The 17,610-nt window shown below is 41.8% G+C and overlaps 1 non-coding gene across 1 annotated transcript; it reads right to left on the reverse strand.

The window, feature by feature from the left end:
- Nucleotides 1–17,097: 17,097 nt before the first annotated feature.
- Nucleotides 17,098–17,204, reverse strand: LOC115847399 (U6 spliceosomal RNA). The gene has a single exon (XR_004037295.2). It is a non-coding gene; the product is annotated as a U6 spliceosomal RNA (small nuclear RNA).
- Between the last annotated feature and the right edge of the window lie 406 nt (nt 17,205–17,610).

Below are 17,610 nucleotides of genomic sequence, written 5' to 3' on the forward strand. Positions count from 1 at the left end.
ATTTTTTGAAGTCAGTTGATCTAGACAGCCCTTCCTACAGCCCTTCCTCCCCCCCCCCCAAGTGGCACATGCTGAGACGGACTTTCCGGTTTAAGTGTGACAAATTAAGTGTGGCTGAAATTGGCCCCTTGCTCTTGCACACTACGCTGGAGAACGGAGGACAATTGCCGAACTTTCCACACATGGCCACGAGAGGGCGCGCCGAAGTAGCCAAACTCGCTAAGGAACCGGGCGGGCCCCTGGGAACCATCACGAGCTAAAAAGCCATCTTATTTTCAAAAGGCTGATAGGGGTCCCCACCGGGTGTTCACAGTCGGTCTCCTCCTAAGTAAACGAACATAATTGCAATTTAATTTCTTCTGAATTGCATCAACAATTAAAGAGAAATTACTCCCCTCGCCCTTTCTATTTTTTTTTTTTTTTTGCAATAGGCTCCTGGTAATTTCAGCAATTTAATGAAGTCCTTTGTGGGCAGACAATTGGACTTCAATGACTTTCTCCCTAGAGCTGGCCTGGTAGGTAGAATCTGCCTTCTCTGCCTACTTGTTGACTTACTGTGAATCTGCCAACATCTTAATGCATCATTTTGCTTTTGCTGTCTGATGATAAATAACCTCCTTCCTCAGAACCGGGCATATAAAGATGTCTCTCTGTGGCCATCATGATTCACTTTTTCAAGTTCAAAAGGTAGAAAATAGAAAGCTTTTCTCCAGTTGGGCCCCTCCCTTCCTCCCTCACAGTGGCTTCCACTGTTACTGCCTCTCTGGTCATTTATTCTTTTGATCTCAGATCTACAAACCTTCTAGTAATGCCCATTATCTACTGGGGAGGATAGAATGAATAACACCTGGCCCACTCTTTATTCCTCAGTTCTAGGCATTGGGGGATAGGAGTGGACAAAAAAAAAAAAAACCCTACCTGTTCACAATCACCAAAAACTGTTAACAAATGAATGGATAAACAAAATGCAGCCTATCCGTACAATGGAATATTATTCAGCCATAAAAAGAAATGAAGTACTGATACATGCTACATTGCGGATAAATCTCAAAAACATCATACTAAGTGAAAGAGGCCAGACACGTATTGTATGACTTCATTTATGTGAAATGTCTACAACAGGCAAATCCTTAGAGACAGAAAGTAGATTAGTGGTTGCCAGGGGCTAGCTAGAGGGATTGATGGGGAGGGACTGCTTAATGGGTATAGGGTCTCCTTTAAGATGATTACAATGTTTTGGAACTGGAGAGAGGTGACGGTTGCACAACACTGTGAATGTACTTAATGCCACTGAATTGTATACACTTTATAAAGGTTAACTTTATGTTATGTGAATTTCATGTCATTTGAAAAGAAAAAAGCCCAGCCCTTATAGCGTTTGCATCCTAATGGGAGTTGATTGGAAATAAACCAACAGGTAAATAGATAATATGTCACATGATCTTGGAGTCATGTGGGAGAGACACACAACAGATCCTTTCATTCTAGTGTGAGCAATGCCCTGGCAGACACATGCTAAGGGAAGGAAGAAATTCCAAGTGACGATACTGCACCCTGGGGTTGAGTTCTGCAGAAGTTTCCAGCGGCCTCAGATGGCACCCTGGGGTTGAATCCCAGCCCTGGCCAACCGGCTGTATGACCTTGGGTAGGTCATGTGTCTTTATTAATTTATTCACTCACATGAGATACACTGAATCTACAGAGATGCTGGAAGCTCCCAAGTCATTCTGTCCTTTCTGCATGCATCCATTGTCTCTCTCCATTTCCAAAGTCTTAAGTCCTGTTTTAACCAGTCACAATCTGATACCTCTGTTGAGTGATGTTACTCGGGGAATCAGAGGGCGCTGGGGTTTGTGAGAAGCAGTAGAGCTTGTTTATCTGCAGGATGCAGAGAGAGAAAACAGAAAGGGAACTCATTTGGCTGGACCCTGAGAATTCTCACCTTCCTGGTCTCTGCTTCTTTACGGGACTTGGAGGCATTGGTTTGAGTGACTTGACTGTGAATCTCAAGCCACAGCTGATGCTCAGAGGCCAGTGAAGAACCCTAGGCAGGACCTGCTGGAGAGCAACCTGCTAGTCGGTAGGGACACAGAAGATGTGCAAGTCCAACCCTGCTGCAACCTTCACCCTGGTTTATTCTAGGTCATGGGGTGACAATAAACAGTGGCTGGTCCTGCTTGCTGAAACTCCGTGGCTGTTGTGGCATAGGGGTAGGTTATATGTGTGTATAAATATATGTTGTATATAAGCTGAATTAGGGCTCACCCTCATGACCTCATTTTACCATCATTACCTCTTTTTTTAAAAAAAATAAATTTATTTATTTTTGGCTGCTTTGGGTCTTCGTTGCTGTGCGCGAGCTTTCTCTAGTTGTGAAGAGTGGTGGCTTCTCTTGTTGTGGAGCATGGGCTCCAGGCACATGGGCTTCAGTAGTTGTGGCACGTGGGCTCAGCAGTCCAGGCGCACGGACTTAGTTGCTCCGCGGCATGTGGGATCTTCGTGGACCAGGGCTCGAACCCGTGTCCCCTGCACTGGCAGGCGGATTCTCAACTGCTGTGCCACCAGGGAATTCCCATAATTACCTCTTTAAAGGTCCTATCTCCAAATAATGTCACACTCTGAGTGAGATACTAGGAGTTAGGACTTCAACATATGAATTTTGGAGAGACACAATTCTGCCCATAACGCTCCCTACCATCCATAAGCATCTGGTAGAATTAAGTCCTAGAAAACCAACTCAGAAAGATTTCTGACTCTCCCTCTCTCACCTCCTCCTGGTCCAAGCACCTTAGTTAGGCGGACAGGCCACTGAACACCGATGTCCCTGGAAAGGGATCATCTCCTCTTGGCCACTCCTTGAGTAATGTTCAACATGAAAGGGGTAGGGGTGATTTGTTTTAAAAATCAGAATCTCGGGCTTCCCTGGTGGCGCAGTGGTTGAGAGTCCACCTGCCAATGCAGGGGACGCGGGTTCATGCCCCGGTCCGGGAAGATCCCACATGCCGCGGAGCGGCTGGGCCCGTGAGCCACGGCCACTGAGCCTGCGCGTCCGGAGCCTGTGCTCTGCAACGGGAGAGGCCACAACAGTGAGAGGCCCGCGTACCGAAAAAAAAAAAAAAATCAGAATCTCATCTTAACCATTTCTGGGCTAATTGCAACGCAGGTTATCTTCTCCTGGAATATATTAGTGAGACTTCTCCAGAGAAACAGAAACAGCAGGAAATACATACATGCAAACATAGATAGATAGAGATATATAGATATAGATGATATATGATATATACAAGAGAGATCGCTGTAAGGAAATGGCTCACATTACTGTGGAGGCTGAGGTCCAAGATCTGCAGTCATGAAGCTGGAAACCCAGGAGAGCCGCTGGTGATGGGGTTGTTCTAGTCTGAGTCTGAAGGCTTGAGAACCACGAGGGCCAACGATGTGAGTTCCAGTGCGGGTCCAAGTCCAAAGACAGAAGACTGATGTCCCAGCTGGAAGACAGTCAGACAGTCTCATCCAGAGACACCAGCACAGACACACCAGAATAATGTTTGACCAATTGTCTGGGTACCCCAGTGGCCCAGTCAAGCTGACATATAAAATTAATCATTACAAGATAGAAACGTGGCTAAAGGGGGCCTAGGAGAGTCACATGTAATTCTGCTTCAGCCGCCTGGACTCTCTTGTTGGATTAATATGGTCCTAGATCATAAGGTTAATGAACGCTTCATTGAGTACCCTGCTCACTGAGTCCCCCGCTAGTAGCCCCCTAAAGCGAGGGCCATAATGGTTCTCTATAAGTTTGATAAAACCATCCTTGTCCTTGCACCAGCCTTTCAGACAGAGGTCTGGGTATGAGCAGGGGGTGACTGGAAAAGGTGAGGTTATAGCTCCTGGAAGGCGCACAGTGATTTGTGGCAGTGGAGGAAGAAGGTCAGCCCAGGCACGGGGGAGGGAGCACCTTGGTCTCCAGAAGGTATGGGGAAGGAAAGGCCTTTAGCAATCTTCTGTCTTGCAGAGCCACCTCTAGAGCTTTCCTTACAAAGGAAAGTGCCCTGATCTCAAACCGCTGCAAATGCCTTAAATCTAACTGTCAGCTGGTCTGCCATCCCCCACTAGCTGGCTCTAACCGTGATTTGATCACTGGTCTCCTTAACCTTACAGAGAAGTCTATTGGGAACAGCAGGGATTGGCCCCAGCTCCTGTACCTCCCAGGGTCAACCTCTTGTCTATCTCCATTCCCATAGCCATTGCTCAGTAATTTGGGTGAATGCCCCAGTTGGTGGCATGGATGGACAAGACAGGTTGCCCTCAGGCAGTTCCTTAATTACTCAAACTGAACTGGCATCTTTAGGCTACCAGTTTGTCACCTGCCCCCTCTGAGTGATGTACATCCCACTTGGGAGGCCCCAACAATTGTAAACAACACTCTCTTTCCAGGAGCACCATGGGCAACCCTGGGACTGTACTTCTTGTGTTTAAGTCAGGCATTGACTTGTCTCCCTCCTGAAAACACCATGACTTGCACCATAGGGATGGTCATAAAAGATCTTCAAGTATTTAAGAAAATACTGGCACAACTGCAGGGATCTCTCCAAAATGAGGCTATTTCCAGAATGAAACCTGGCTCATTGTTTTTCACACTTATTATTTTTCACAATTATCCCCAAAAAGGAAATCATCCAATTGGAATAGATGGTATGAAACCGGTCCCTGACTTTAGCTAAACTGATCGGTGATACGTCCTCCTCATCCCTGGGAGACATTCAGGTCAGCCTCCTCTCACTGGCCAGGGTTGTTATGGTGATGTGATTGCTGTAGGCTTCTTTTCTGCAGGTCACAGTGGAATCTGTGCAACCTCTAGTACCTCCTGCTGTATCTGAACCAATTCCTTGGGCCAAGAGGAAAGGTCAGCACAACAATTTAAGGAGAAAGCCACCTGGCTTTCTAAGGGTGACCCAGATGGTTTATGGGATTTGTTCAGCCGACTGAGTCCACGACCATGGGTGGAGGAACTGCCAAGGACAATACTATTGGTTGGAGTCCTATTGAGAGGAGCCTTAACTAAGTGCTGTATGAGACAAAGTGAATGGACTCGGTTCTAGCCTTTGTCGGTTAGATGAACTGACGTGGCCAGTGGAGTGGCATACTCACGGGAGAATTTGCCAAAAGCCAGGACAGTATAGAAATGAAGGCTGGGTGTTGTTGGGAGACAATTCTCCATGAGTCTCGTGTTTCTGCATGTTTTATGAACAGAACTTTTCAGGACTGTCTTTTTTAAGAATGTTTGTATAACAAACAGCCTTGGAAGATTGAGATAGTATCTCTCTCTGGAGCAAAGGGCAAATTAGTTTACTGTCCAGTATAAGAAGGTAATGTCTCAAAAAAGAAGAAGAAAGAGAAGGAGGAGGAGAAGGGGAAGAAGGAGAAGGAGAAAAAAGGAGAAGAAAAAGAAAGTAATGTCTCCCTCTGGGCAAAGTTCAGGCAGGCTTGTTGCTCATTATAAAAGATAATTTGTAATGAGGTGGATAGACCTAGAGTCTGTCATACAGAGTGAAGTAAGTCAGAAAGAAAAAGACAAATACCGTATGCTAACACATATATATGGAATTTAAGAAAAAAATGTCATGAAGAACCTAGGGGTAAAGCAGGAATAAAGACGCAGACCTCTTAGAGAACGGACTTGAGGTTATGGGGAGGGGGAAGGGTGAGCTGTGACAGGGCGAGAGAGAGTCATGGGCATATACACACTAACAAACGCAGTAAGGTAGATAGCTAGTGGGAAGCAGCCGCATGGCACAGGGATATTGGCTCGGTGCTTTGTGACAGCCTGGAGGGGTGGGATGGGGAGGGTGGGAGGGAGGGAGACGCAACAGGGAAGACATATGGGAACATAGGTTTATGTATGACTGATTCACTTTGTTATAAAGCAGAAACTAACACACCATTGTAAAGCAATTATACCCCAATAAAGATGTTAAAAAAAAAAAAAAAAAAAGATAAGAGGTCTCTAAGCTCAAGCTTCCTTATCTGCAACACATCCTATTGTGTGTGCCGGGATCCCCTCTCCCTTTTGCATCACCTTGGGAAATTGGGGCTTGGGGAACTGGCACAAATACTGTACACCAACCACTGCTATTGCAGTGAGTGGTAAGGTCCTTTGTCTCTGAGCCGGGAGTCCTGTTTGCTCTGCCAGCATCCATGAAGCTGTGGCAGGCCACCTTGTTCACTTGCAAGTAGAATAAGGTCTCAGGCCCTTCAAAGTCCTTGACAAATCCATCTAGCAGATTTTTTATTGAGAACCTACTCTTTTCTAAGTACTATTGTAAATATTGGGTCTACAGAAATGAACAAAATGTCTATCTTCCTGAAGCTTCTATTCCAACGGGATGGAATGTGGGAGAATAAATTGGGCATCCTTTATGCAGAGCAGTTTGGCAGAACATATTTAAAAACTTAAAAATGTGCCCAGTATAACTGATTCACTTTGTTATAAAGCAGAAACTAACACACCATTGTAAAGCAATTATACCCCAATAAAGATGTTTTTAAAAAATGTATTTAAATAAAGAACTAAAAGGAAGAGAATTTTTAAAAAAATGTGCCCACCTCTTGAGCAATTGTAAGAATTCATCCTAAGGAAAGCATCAGACAAATACACACAGAGATATGTACCCAGGGATATTTATCATAGCACTGCTTGCGGCAGAGTTTTCTAAACTTGTCTCATTCAAGCACTGTGCTCATGGTCTGTGTTATATCTACATACCATACCATCCTACTCTTTTTTTTTTTTTGTGGTACGCGGGCCTCTCAATGTTGTGGCCTCTCCCACTGCGGAGCACAGGCTCCGGACGCGCAGGCTCAGCTGCTATGGCTCATGGGCCCAGCCGCTCCGCGGCATGTGGGATCTTCCCGGACCGGGGCACGAACCCGTGTCCCCTGTATTGGCAGTCGGACTCTCAACCACTGTGCCACCAGGGAAGCCCATCCTACTCTTTTCTTATTCTTCTAACTGACCCAGGACATTTAGTTAAATTAATTTTATTTTAAAATTAAACATTACATGACTACCAAAAGGCTAGTTACACTGTTTCTAATAAATATATCATATATAAGCAAATATATATAATATGTATACAAATAAATATATAACTATTTAAGTGTTTAAGAATTCATCAATGTACTATCCAAATGCACATTGCATTACTCCAGTTACTTGTATCACATTATGGCAAATTACTGCTTTTTAACATCAAAAAGTTGGAAACAACAGCAACAGTTAAACAAATTGTAGTATATTTGCATAAATCAAAGGAATGTTAGCAGGCATTGCAAGTGATGATATAATGTATATTTATTGTCGTGGAAAAATCCTTATGATAAAATATAAATTGGAAGCAAAGCAGATCCAAAATAATATATATTATACATATTTCATGTATTTATTTTTATACATGTGTATAAAATATTCTAGAAGCATTTATTATCATTGAGTGATTGGAACCATGGGTAAATTTTAATTTCTTTTGGTTTCGCTAAAAAGAACCTTAGTTTGGGGTTTTTTTTGGTAAGACTAGAGAGAAGTAATTCACTAGGTTTATATGCTCTGAGGGAAAATACGATGTCTGTATTGATCTAAACACCAATTTTTCTATAGTATTAGTTTCAATAGATTGCCAAGTAATTGAATAGAGTTGGAAGAAACACTCTTGAAAGTTAATAAACTTGAAATATGAAATTAACAAACCTGGTGGATCAACTTACTCTTCAACCTCAAATGTATAATAAATGACTGAAAACACTGCAGGAAGGAAGGGTATATATCTTCATAGATTATATTAGAAGTAGCACATAAAGTCACAGAATATTCAAGATTGAAAAAGAACTCATAAAGTTATTCTACTGCCACCTGGACATTGGAAAAATGCAGAAATTGAGACTCACTCATATTGGTTGATACATCCAAAGTCACACATTTGCATTAGTGGCAGAGAGAAAGACAAGAACCCAGGTGTCTTGGGCCCCAGCTTAGTGGGAAGGAGTGAGTTGTTGTGAAATGAATGTATTACGTCCAAATCTCAATCCTGTTATATCCTTATATCCTGGCTGAGGCAACTTGGATGAGTTAATTTAACTTTTTGGAGCCAGGATTTCCTCATTTTTGAAATGGGAATATTGCTTATCACAGAGAATTTTTGTGAGATTTCAACAGCATGGCAGACACTGCAGGCTGCCTACCCAATGTCCATTACCTCTCCTTCCTGAAAGGACCCCGATTTTGTTTGGGGGCAGCAATGGGCCTTTGTAAGCATGCTCATCTCCATGATGGAAGTGACACAGTTTCTGTCAATGACTAATAAGCTGAGGGTTTCTGGGAAAGCTTTTGCCTTATGAAATCAGGCTCTGTCCCTTCCTGCTTCCTGCTTGTTCCTGCAGACGATGCAGATGTAGGGCTGGAAGTGAGTAGCCACGTCCCAGTCAGGGAAACTTATGCACACAGGCAGGCTCCAACATGCTGAAGATGGTGAAGAGGAATGAGAAAAGGCCTGGGATGGCACTGTCATTGAACAGCCTCACCAGCCATGGGCTGCCTGCTTCTAGACTTCCTATGGGAGAAAAAAGAAAATCCCCATTTAGCTAACCTATAGAGGTATATTGGCAGGTTGGTCCCAATTATTTCCTGTTCTGTGGTGAAATTAACCATCTACACTCTTGGCCTCATGAAGGGCATCCTTCCCCATGTCTTAACTTTGGGCTTGGTCAGGTGACTTGAATAGACTATTGAGATATTGACCAATGAAATGCATGCTTGTGTAGCTGGGCTTGCCCTCTTAAACCTCTGACATCTCCTTGGAAGAATGTGCCTCAAGAAACCTGCTTGTCTCAGAAGAGATGTGGGAAGCAGGATTTAACCAAACTCATGAACTGGTGCTAAGCCCAACCTAGAACGGTCAACTCCAGCCAATCCACAGATGTATGAGCAAGAAAAAAAAAATGTTTACTATCGTAAGGCCACTGAGATTCCGGGATTGTTTGTTATCCAGCAATAACTGATGAATACATCCCAGTCAAGTATTCTCTTACTCATACCCAAAAGCCTTCTTAACAAATATAAACAAGGCAATACATGAAGAATGCCAGGTACCTATTGGATGTTTAATAAAGATCAGTTGTTTTCTTTTTACTTTCCACACAGTATCATTTCTGGAAAAGGAAGAAATTTCTTTGAGTGTTAGTTGGCCTTTAGTTTTGGTCTGTGGCTCTTTCAGTGGGTTTTCACCTCAGATTCAACTATTTCTATTGTGTTTATTTTTCCAATATAACATTATTCCAGACTTCAAAAAATAAATTAAAACAAACCCTCAGCAACATGGGCCATGGACTTAAAATTCAAAGAACCAAGATTTCTGGGATGGGATTAATAACTACAGCCAGAAGATTTACGGAAAGCATCAAAATGCTGACTTTTTTTCAGTCATGAGAAGCAATAACTTAAATCAGCCTGTGAACTTTCTCATTTATTTTATTTTATTTGTAACTTCTATGTGTGTACTGAGACCATAATACAAGGTGACTGCTATGCAATGGTCTCTTGCTGCTTGTGAATGCCCAGGCCAAGCCACAGAGATTATTCTCATAGCAGGAGACATTGATCTCTTGACACTGTCCAGTTACTCTGACTGTGCCTATTATACTAGGTGACTGAGGGGGCTGAAGTACACTTGACTTCAGGGTCCTGTTCCTGGGCAGCTGCCCTTTCAGGAGCTCCAGAGATAGAGCTGTTGTGTTTGTGTAAGCTGAACTGCTAAGTCAAAAGCAGGCTAGAGCCTCAACTTGCTACTTAGTATGGTCCAAGGACCAGCAGCATCTGCATCACCTGGGAACAGGTTAGAAATGCAGAATCACAGGAGCAGCCCCAGCCCTACTGACTCAGAATCTGCATTTTAACAAGATCTCCAAGTGAGTCTTTTTTTTTAATTTTAAAAATTGAGATATAATTCACATAAGTTCACACTTTTAAAATGTACAATTCTGTGGTTTTTAGTATATTCGAAAAGATGTGCATCCACCTCCACTATCTAATTCCAGAATGTGTTCATTGCCCCCAAACAAACATCACTCCCATTAGCAGTCATTCCCCACTGCCCCCTCCCCCAGTCCCTGTCAACTACCCTATGGATTTGCCTACTCTGGACATGTCACAAACATGGAGTCAAACATTCTGTGGCTTTTTTTGTCTGGCTTCTAACCCTTGGAAGGGTTAGATGAAGGGCTAGAAGGGTTAGATGAATCTTTTCAAGGTTCTTCCATGTTGTAGCATAAATCAATACTTCATTCTTTCTTATGGAAGAATGATATTCCATTGTATGTATAACATTTTTTCATCCATTCATCAGTTGATGGACATTGGGGTTGTTTCCACATCTTGGCTATTATGAATAACGTTGTGTACAAGTTTTTATGTAGACATATGTTTCCACTTCTTCGGAGCATATATCTAGGAGTGGATTTTCTGGATCACATGGTGACTGTATATTTAAACTTTTGTACAATTGCCAGACTGTTCCCAAACTAGCTGCACCATTTTACAATCCCACAGCAGTGTTTGAGGGTTTCTCCACATCCTCGCCAACACTTGTTATTGTCTTTTTTTTTTAATTGTGGGTAAATATATATATAACATAAAATTTACCATTTTAACTCTTTTTCAGTGTACAGTTCAGTGGTATTAAGTACATTTATATTGTTATGCAACCATCACCACCATCCATCCTTGGATATTTTCATCTTGCAAAACTGAAATTCCATGCCCATTAATCAATAACTCCCCATTTCCCTCTGCCCAACCCCTGGCAACCACCAATCTACACTTTGTCTCTATGATTTTGACTACTCTAGGTACCTCATATTAGTGGAATTATATAGTATTTGTTTTTCTGTGTGTGTGTCTGACATTTCATTTAGCGTACTGAATTCAAGGTTCAACCATGTTGCTGTATGTGTCAGAATCTCCTTCCTTTTTAAGGCTGAATAATATTCCATTGTGTGCATATACCACATTGTGTTTATCCATTCATCCATGGACAGCCACTTGGGCTGTGTCCACATCTTAGCTATTGTGATAGCTAAACATGGGTGTACAAATTTCTCTTAGAGACCTTGCTTTCCGTCTTTGAAATAATTGAAATTCAGAATTTCAAAAGTGGAATTTCTGGCTCTTTTGGTAATTCTATGTTTAATTTTTTTAAGGAACCACCATACTGTTTTCCATAATCACTGCACCATTTTACATTCCCACCATCAATGCACAAACGTAACAATTTCTCTACATCCCTACCAACCCTTGTTTTTTTCGGTTTTTGTTTGTTTTCCAGTAATAGCAATTGTAATGAGGTGGTATCTCATTGAGGTTTGATTTGCATTTCCCTAATGATTAGTGATGTTGAGTATCTTTTCATGTGCTTATTGGCCATGTGTATGTCTTCTTTAGAGAAATGTCTATTCAAGTCCTTTGTCCATTTTTGAATTGGGTTGTTTTGTTATTATTGAGTTATAGGAGTTCTCTACATATTCTGGATATGAATCCCTTATCAAATATGTATTTGCAAATATTTTCTCCCATTCTGTGAATTATCTTTTCACTCTGTTGATAGTGCCTTTTGACACACAAAAAATTTTAATTTCCATTAAGTCCAGTTTGTCTGTTTTCTCTTTTTGCCTGTGCTTTCTTGGTGTCATATCCAAGCAATCAATCTGATGTCATGAAGCTTTTGTCCTATGTTTTCTTCTAAGAGTTTTATAATTTTAGTTCTTATATTTAGATCTTTAATGCATCTTGTGTTAATCTTTTTATGATATTAAATAAGGATTCAACCTCATTCTTCTGCATGTGAAATTCTGTTTTCAGAGTCAGCACAGTATAAAGTGTTCTGTCCTTACCCTTAACCCACTCTCCACATTCAGTACCTTCCTCGGCACTCCAACACTCTTTTTATATCTCCTTCATACTGTTGCAGGAAAATGGGGTGCAACAGGATGGTCATGCCCCAGGTCTGGGTTAAGTCCCTGAGGTGGGCCCCCAAGTGAGGGTCCTTGGCTTCGCACAGGAAAGGATTCAAGAGTGAGCCATGGTAAAGTGAGAGCAGGTTTATTTAGAGAAATACACATTCATAGGCAGAATGCAGTCGATCTCAGAAGGCAAGAGCAGCCCTGGGGTGCTGGGATGATTAGTTTTTATGGGCTGGGCCATTTCATAGTGGGAGGATTATTCCAACTATTTTGGGGAAAGGGTGGGCATTTTCAGAAATTGGGCCACAGCCCACTTTTTGGCCTTTTACGTCAGCCTCGGAACTGTCATGGCGCCTGTGTATTACATGCTAAGGTAGTACAATGAGCATATAATGAACCTCAAGGTCTACTGGAAGTTGAATCTTCTACCATCTTGGGCCTAGTAGGTTCTAACCAATTTTTGTTGTATCTTCAATGGCTGTATCTTTCTTTTAACGGTTGTGCCTCGCCCCCTTTCCTCCTGTCTCAATACCACTGATAAACTTGAATTGTAATTGCCTGTTTAGTTATCTGTCTCCCCAACTTAATTTCAAGCTCAGTGAAGTCAGGAACCATGCATTTCTTGTCCCCCCCCTCCCCTCCCACCCCACCCTCCAGTGTCCACTGCACCTCCAGCCCTTGACCCAGTCTCTGGCATAGAGTAGACAATCAGAAAATATGTACTAGTGTGACATAATAATAAGAAATATATTGGATCTTCGTCCTGGATTACTAAAATCCTTCGAATCTCCTGAGTGATAGGAGTCTTTTGCTATTCGTTAACAAGCCCATTTCCTCACATCTGAGTGTATGCTAATGAGATGATTTAGGATGGGGTCTTTAGATAGCCTCAGGGTGGGGCTCGTTACCCGAAAGACCAAACATATTCATCCCGTGGTATCCATGGGGGATTGGTCCGAGGACCCCTTCAGATACCAAAATCCACCAATGCTCAAGCCCCTTATACAAAATGGTGTAGTATTTGCATATAACCTATGCACATCCTCCCATCTGCTTTAAATCATCTCTAGATTACTTATAATACCTAATACAATGCAAATGCTATATAAATAGTTGGAAATACAATGTAAATGATATGTAAATAGTTGCCAGAACACAGCAAGTTCAAGTTTTGCTTCTTGGAAACTTCTAGATTTTTTTAAAAAATATTTTTGATCCTCAGTTGGTTAAATCTAAGTGTTCTGAACCCAAGGATGAGGACTGACTATCTGTGATTAGAGGGTGAGAACTTTCAGCCCCACCTACGGACCTCCAGGGAGGGGAGGAGGAGCTGGAGATGAGCTGTATAAAGACTTTTACAATAAGATTGAGATTCCATGAGTTTCTGGGTTGGTGAACACACCAAGGTGCTGGGAGGGTGATTCTCCCAGAGAGGGCATGGAAGCTCTGTGCTGCCCTCCCCGCAAACCTTGCCTATGCTTCTCTTCCATGTGTCTGTTCCTGAGTTTTATCTTTTACAATAAATTGGTAAATATAATGAAGTGTATTCCTGAGTTTGAAACAGGAGGGAAGGGGGCAGGGTACAACCTTCAAAAGAATGACATATGTATAGGACATGACAAGAACTGGTAAGAACTAACTAGATTCAAGATGGCAGAAGATTTGACTCCCAGTGGACCTTGAGCCTTGTAATACGTTAGCATAAGCTAAGTGACACACCCACCAGTGCCATGACAGTTCTGAGGCTGACCATCAAAGATCAAAAAGTGGGCAGTGGCCCAATTCCTGGAAATCTCCACCCCTCCCACAAAATAGTTGGAATAATCTTCCCCCTCATTAGCCTATGAAATCACCCACTGCTCTGAAAGCTGACAACTCCTGGTGCCTTTCTTACCTCCAGAGATTACCCACGTTCTGTCTGTGGAGTGTGTTTCTCTTTGAATAAATCCACTTCTTACCTATCACTTTGTCTCTCACTGAATTCTTTCTGTGATGAGGCATCAAGAGTCTGAGCTTCATTAAGTCCTGAGACCAAGCGTGTGATCTCAGTTAAAAGACTATGGGTTCAAGTCCCAGTCTGGGTTTTGGCTGGGTTTGAGTCCCGGCGTGTGGGTTCAAGTCCAATCTTAGTTACACGGTTTCAAGTTCTGTGAGCCATCCTAGCAAATTATTGAACTTGAGGAGGGAGTTGTGAAAACCCCCAAATTTGTAGCCGTTGGTGAGAAGTATGGGTGGCCCAGGCCTTGTGGCTGCCATCTGAAGTGTGGGCAGTCTTGTGGGACTAAGCCCTTTAAGTTGTGGGATCTGATGCAGGTAGTGTTCAAAGGGAACTGAATTGTTGGACACCCAGTTCATGTCAGAAAATCAGAAAACGTGTTGGAAAGAACACCAGGCAGCAAGGCATGTGACAGGTGTTCGGTAAATAGTAGCTATTTTTATAATCATTGTTACCAGTCCCCTACTCCAACCTTTGCAAACTTCTTCAGAAGTATCTGAGTGTTTTCCATTTGTCTTTCCTTCTACAATTTTAAGTCAATTTAGACATCTATATTTCTGATTAATGAACCAGAGATAATGATTGAAACTGGAGCCAGATCTTAAAATGGCTCTTTGAACTTTTCTTTTTTTTTTTTTTTGCGGTACGCAGGCCTCTCACTGTTGTGGCCTCTCCCATTGCAGAGCACAGGCTCCGGACGCGCAGGCTCAGTGGCCATGGCTCACGGGCCCAGCTGCTCCGCGGCATGTGGGATCTTCCCGGACCGGGGCACGAACCCGTGTCCCCTGCATCGGCAGGCGGACTCTCAACCACTGTGCCACCAGGGAAGCCCTCTTTGAACTTTTCTGAAATTGCCTACTCCAACACCTTTGGAAGGAAAATGCACCAAAATGATAAAATCAAAGCAATGAAATTCATATCCATTTATTGATTAAAAAAAAAGTAAAGGATAAAAATGCATCTTGAGATTAAAGCAGTCTTCTGAATATGGAAGGGGAGAGTGGGGTGGGGGAGAACATTTGCAGCTAATTTACTTGAATATTTCCTTCCCATCCTTGGCTGCTAAAGATTAAAGCTGCTTTTTAAAGGCAGGACACAAGTGGCTGGGAGAAAATTCAGCATGAAGTTTGCTGGAGACAGCTATAGAGAGTGTAGGGACATCAACTTAAGTGGGACCAGAGGAGCAGAGATTTCATTCAACTCAAGGCTGGATTAAGCCCTTCCTATACTGCAGCATGCAATGCTGTGTGTCCTCCTGAGGTGAGGCACTCTGATGGGCATACCACCTCTGAAGGGTTCTTGCCCCAAAACAATTAGCCTGAATCCAATCAAGCCTCTAGAACTAACTTCCAGTTTGTCAGAAAGACAGGGTAGGAAGTCACCATCAGGAAGAAGCAAGAAAATTCAGAAGGTGAGACATATTTGAAGACAACTGGCCTGAGGCTTTTAAAAGTCAATGTCACTGGGACTTCCCTGGTGGTCCAGTGGGTAAGACTCGGAGCTCCCAATGCAGGGGGCCTGGGTTCAATCCCTGATCAGGGAACTGGATCCCACATGTGTGCCGCAACTAAGAGTTTGCATCTGCAACTAAAGATCCCGCATGCTGCAACTAAGAAGTCCACATGCTGCAACGAAGATCCTGCATGCCTCAACTAAGACCCGGCACAGCCTAAATAAATCAATAAACAAACAAATAAATAAATAAATATAAAAAACGTTAATGTCATTCAGTTCAGAAAGTTCATTGTTAATTTAAAGAAGCCCTACTGGTCTTTTATGTTCTATCCTGCAGCTTTACTGAATTTGCCTATTAATTCTAATAGTTTTTTGGTGAAGTCTTTAGGGTTTTCTTCATATAGGATCAAGAACAGTACAGTTAAAAATGGTTAAGGGACTTCCCTGGTGGTCCAGTGGTTAAGACTCCACGCTACTACTGCAGGGGGCATGTGTTCGACCCCTGGTCAGGGAACTAAGATCCTGAATGCTGCAAGGCATGGCCAAAAAAAAAAAAAAAAAGGTTAAGATGGAAAAATTTATGCTATGTATATTGTACAAAAATTTTTTAAAGTGAATGTCAATTAAAAAAAAGATGGAAAGAGATGAATGGACAGTTTTGAATAAAAAGGGACTAAAAAGACAATACAGGCCAAATATGAATTTTAATGGCATCCTGGTTTGAGAAAACAAAACAGTCATAAAAGGCATTCTGAAAGACACCTGGGGAAATTTGAATGTGTACTGAATATTAGACGACAGTATAGAATTACAGTTAATTTCTTTGGCTATGATAATGGCATCGACATTGTATAGGCGAATGTCTTTATTCTTACAGATGTATGCTGAAGTATTTAGAGATCAACTGTCCACAGTGTCTGCAACTTACTTGCAAATGGTTCAGAAAAATATGTAAAATAAAGGAAAATAAATAAACAATAGAGAATAAAATCGACAAAATGTTAATGATTGTTGAATCCAGGTGGAAGGTATACTGGTGATCATTCATTGCACCTTTAGGGATGTTTGAAAGTTTCCACAATAAGATGATAGGATAAAATGATTGTGATTCCTCTCTGTCCTTTTTCTTATGTAATTCAAAATGGAAACAAAACTAACAGCAAAGACAGCGAAGTGTGGAGGTGGGGAAGGGGGGCAGCGGAAAGCACCAGGGATTTTTAAGGCAGTGAAACTCTTCTGTGTGATACTGAAATGTTGGTTACATGATGTTATACATTTGTCAAAACCGATAGAACTGTACACCTCAAAGAGTGAACCCTCAAATGAGTTATGAACTTTAGTTAATAATAACGTACCGATATGGGGTCATCAGCTGAATCAAATGTATTACACCAATGCCAGTTTCTTTTTTGAAAAAATTAAAATTTTTATTGAATTAAATTTTATTAAAAAGGTAGAATTATGGGGTCAATAATTTCTGGTCTTAAAATTTGCTTGGTGGTTAATACTTAACAACGAATAAAAGTACGAAAAGATCATTCTATCTTCTCCAGCTAATTTAGTTGTGTAAGGCCCAGAGTCAGTTTTAATGTCTTCAGCAAAAATGCTTCCAACAAAAATGCTTGAAACTCATTTCTCTTAAAAATGTGGAACGTTTCACGAATTGGTGTGTCATCCTTGCACAGGGGCCATGCTAATCTTCTCTGTATCGTTCCAATTTTAGTATATGTGCTGCTGAAGCGAGCACCCAATGCCAGTTTTTAATAACAGGGGAAACTTAAGGAAGAGAGAATATATGGAAACTCTCTGTGCTTTCTGCTCAATTTTTCTATAAACCTGCTGTTTCTGTAAAACTGCTGTAAAAAATAGTCTGTTAACTGAAAAAGCAGCAACAACCATGGTACAGTTAAGCTTGAAAAGTAAAGTAATAAAAAAGAAAAATGAAGGTTAAATAATAATCTGAGAAGTTAGTAGTCAGAAAAGTATTGCATAATTATAAAATATGGGCCACAAATTCAGTGCAGACCTTCATGGAAGCTAGGCAAAGAGGGAGAGAAAATTTAAAAACATACATCTGCTCAATAGAGGTTAAGATTGTATTTGGAAGGAAGGGAAGAACTATGAAAGAAATCTTTCCTGCAGATCCTAATTTT

This window comes from Globicephala melas, chromosome 15, assembly GCF_963455315.2.
Source record: "Globicephala melas chromosome 15, mGloMel1.2, whole genome shotgun sequence".
Classification (NCBI taxonomy): Eukaryota; Metazoa; Chordata; class Mammalia; order Artiodactyla; family Delphinidae; genus Globicephala; species Globicephala melas.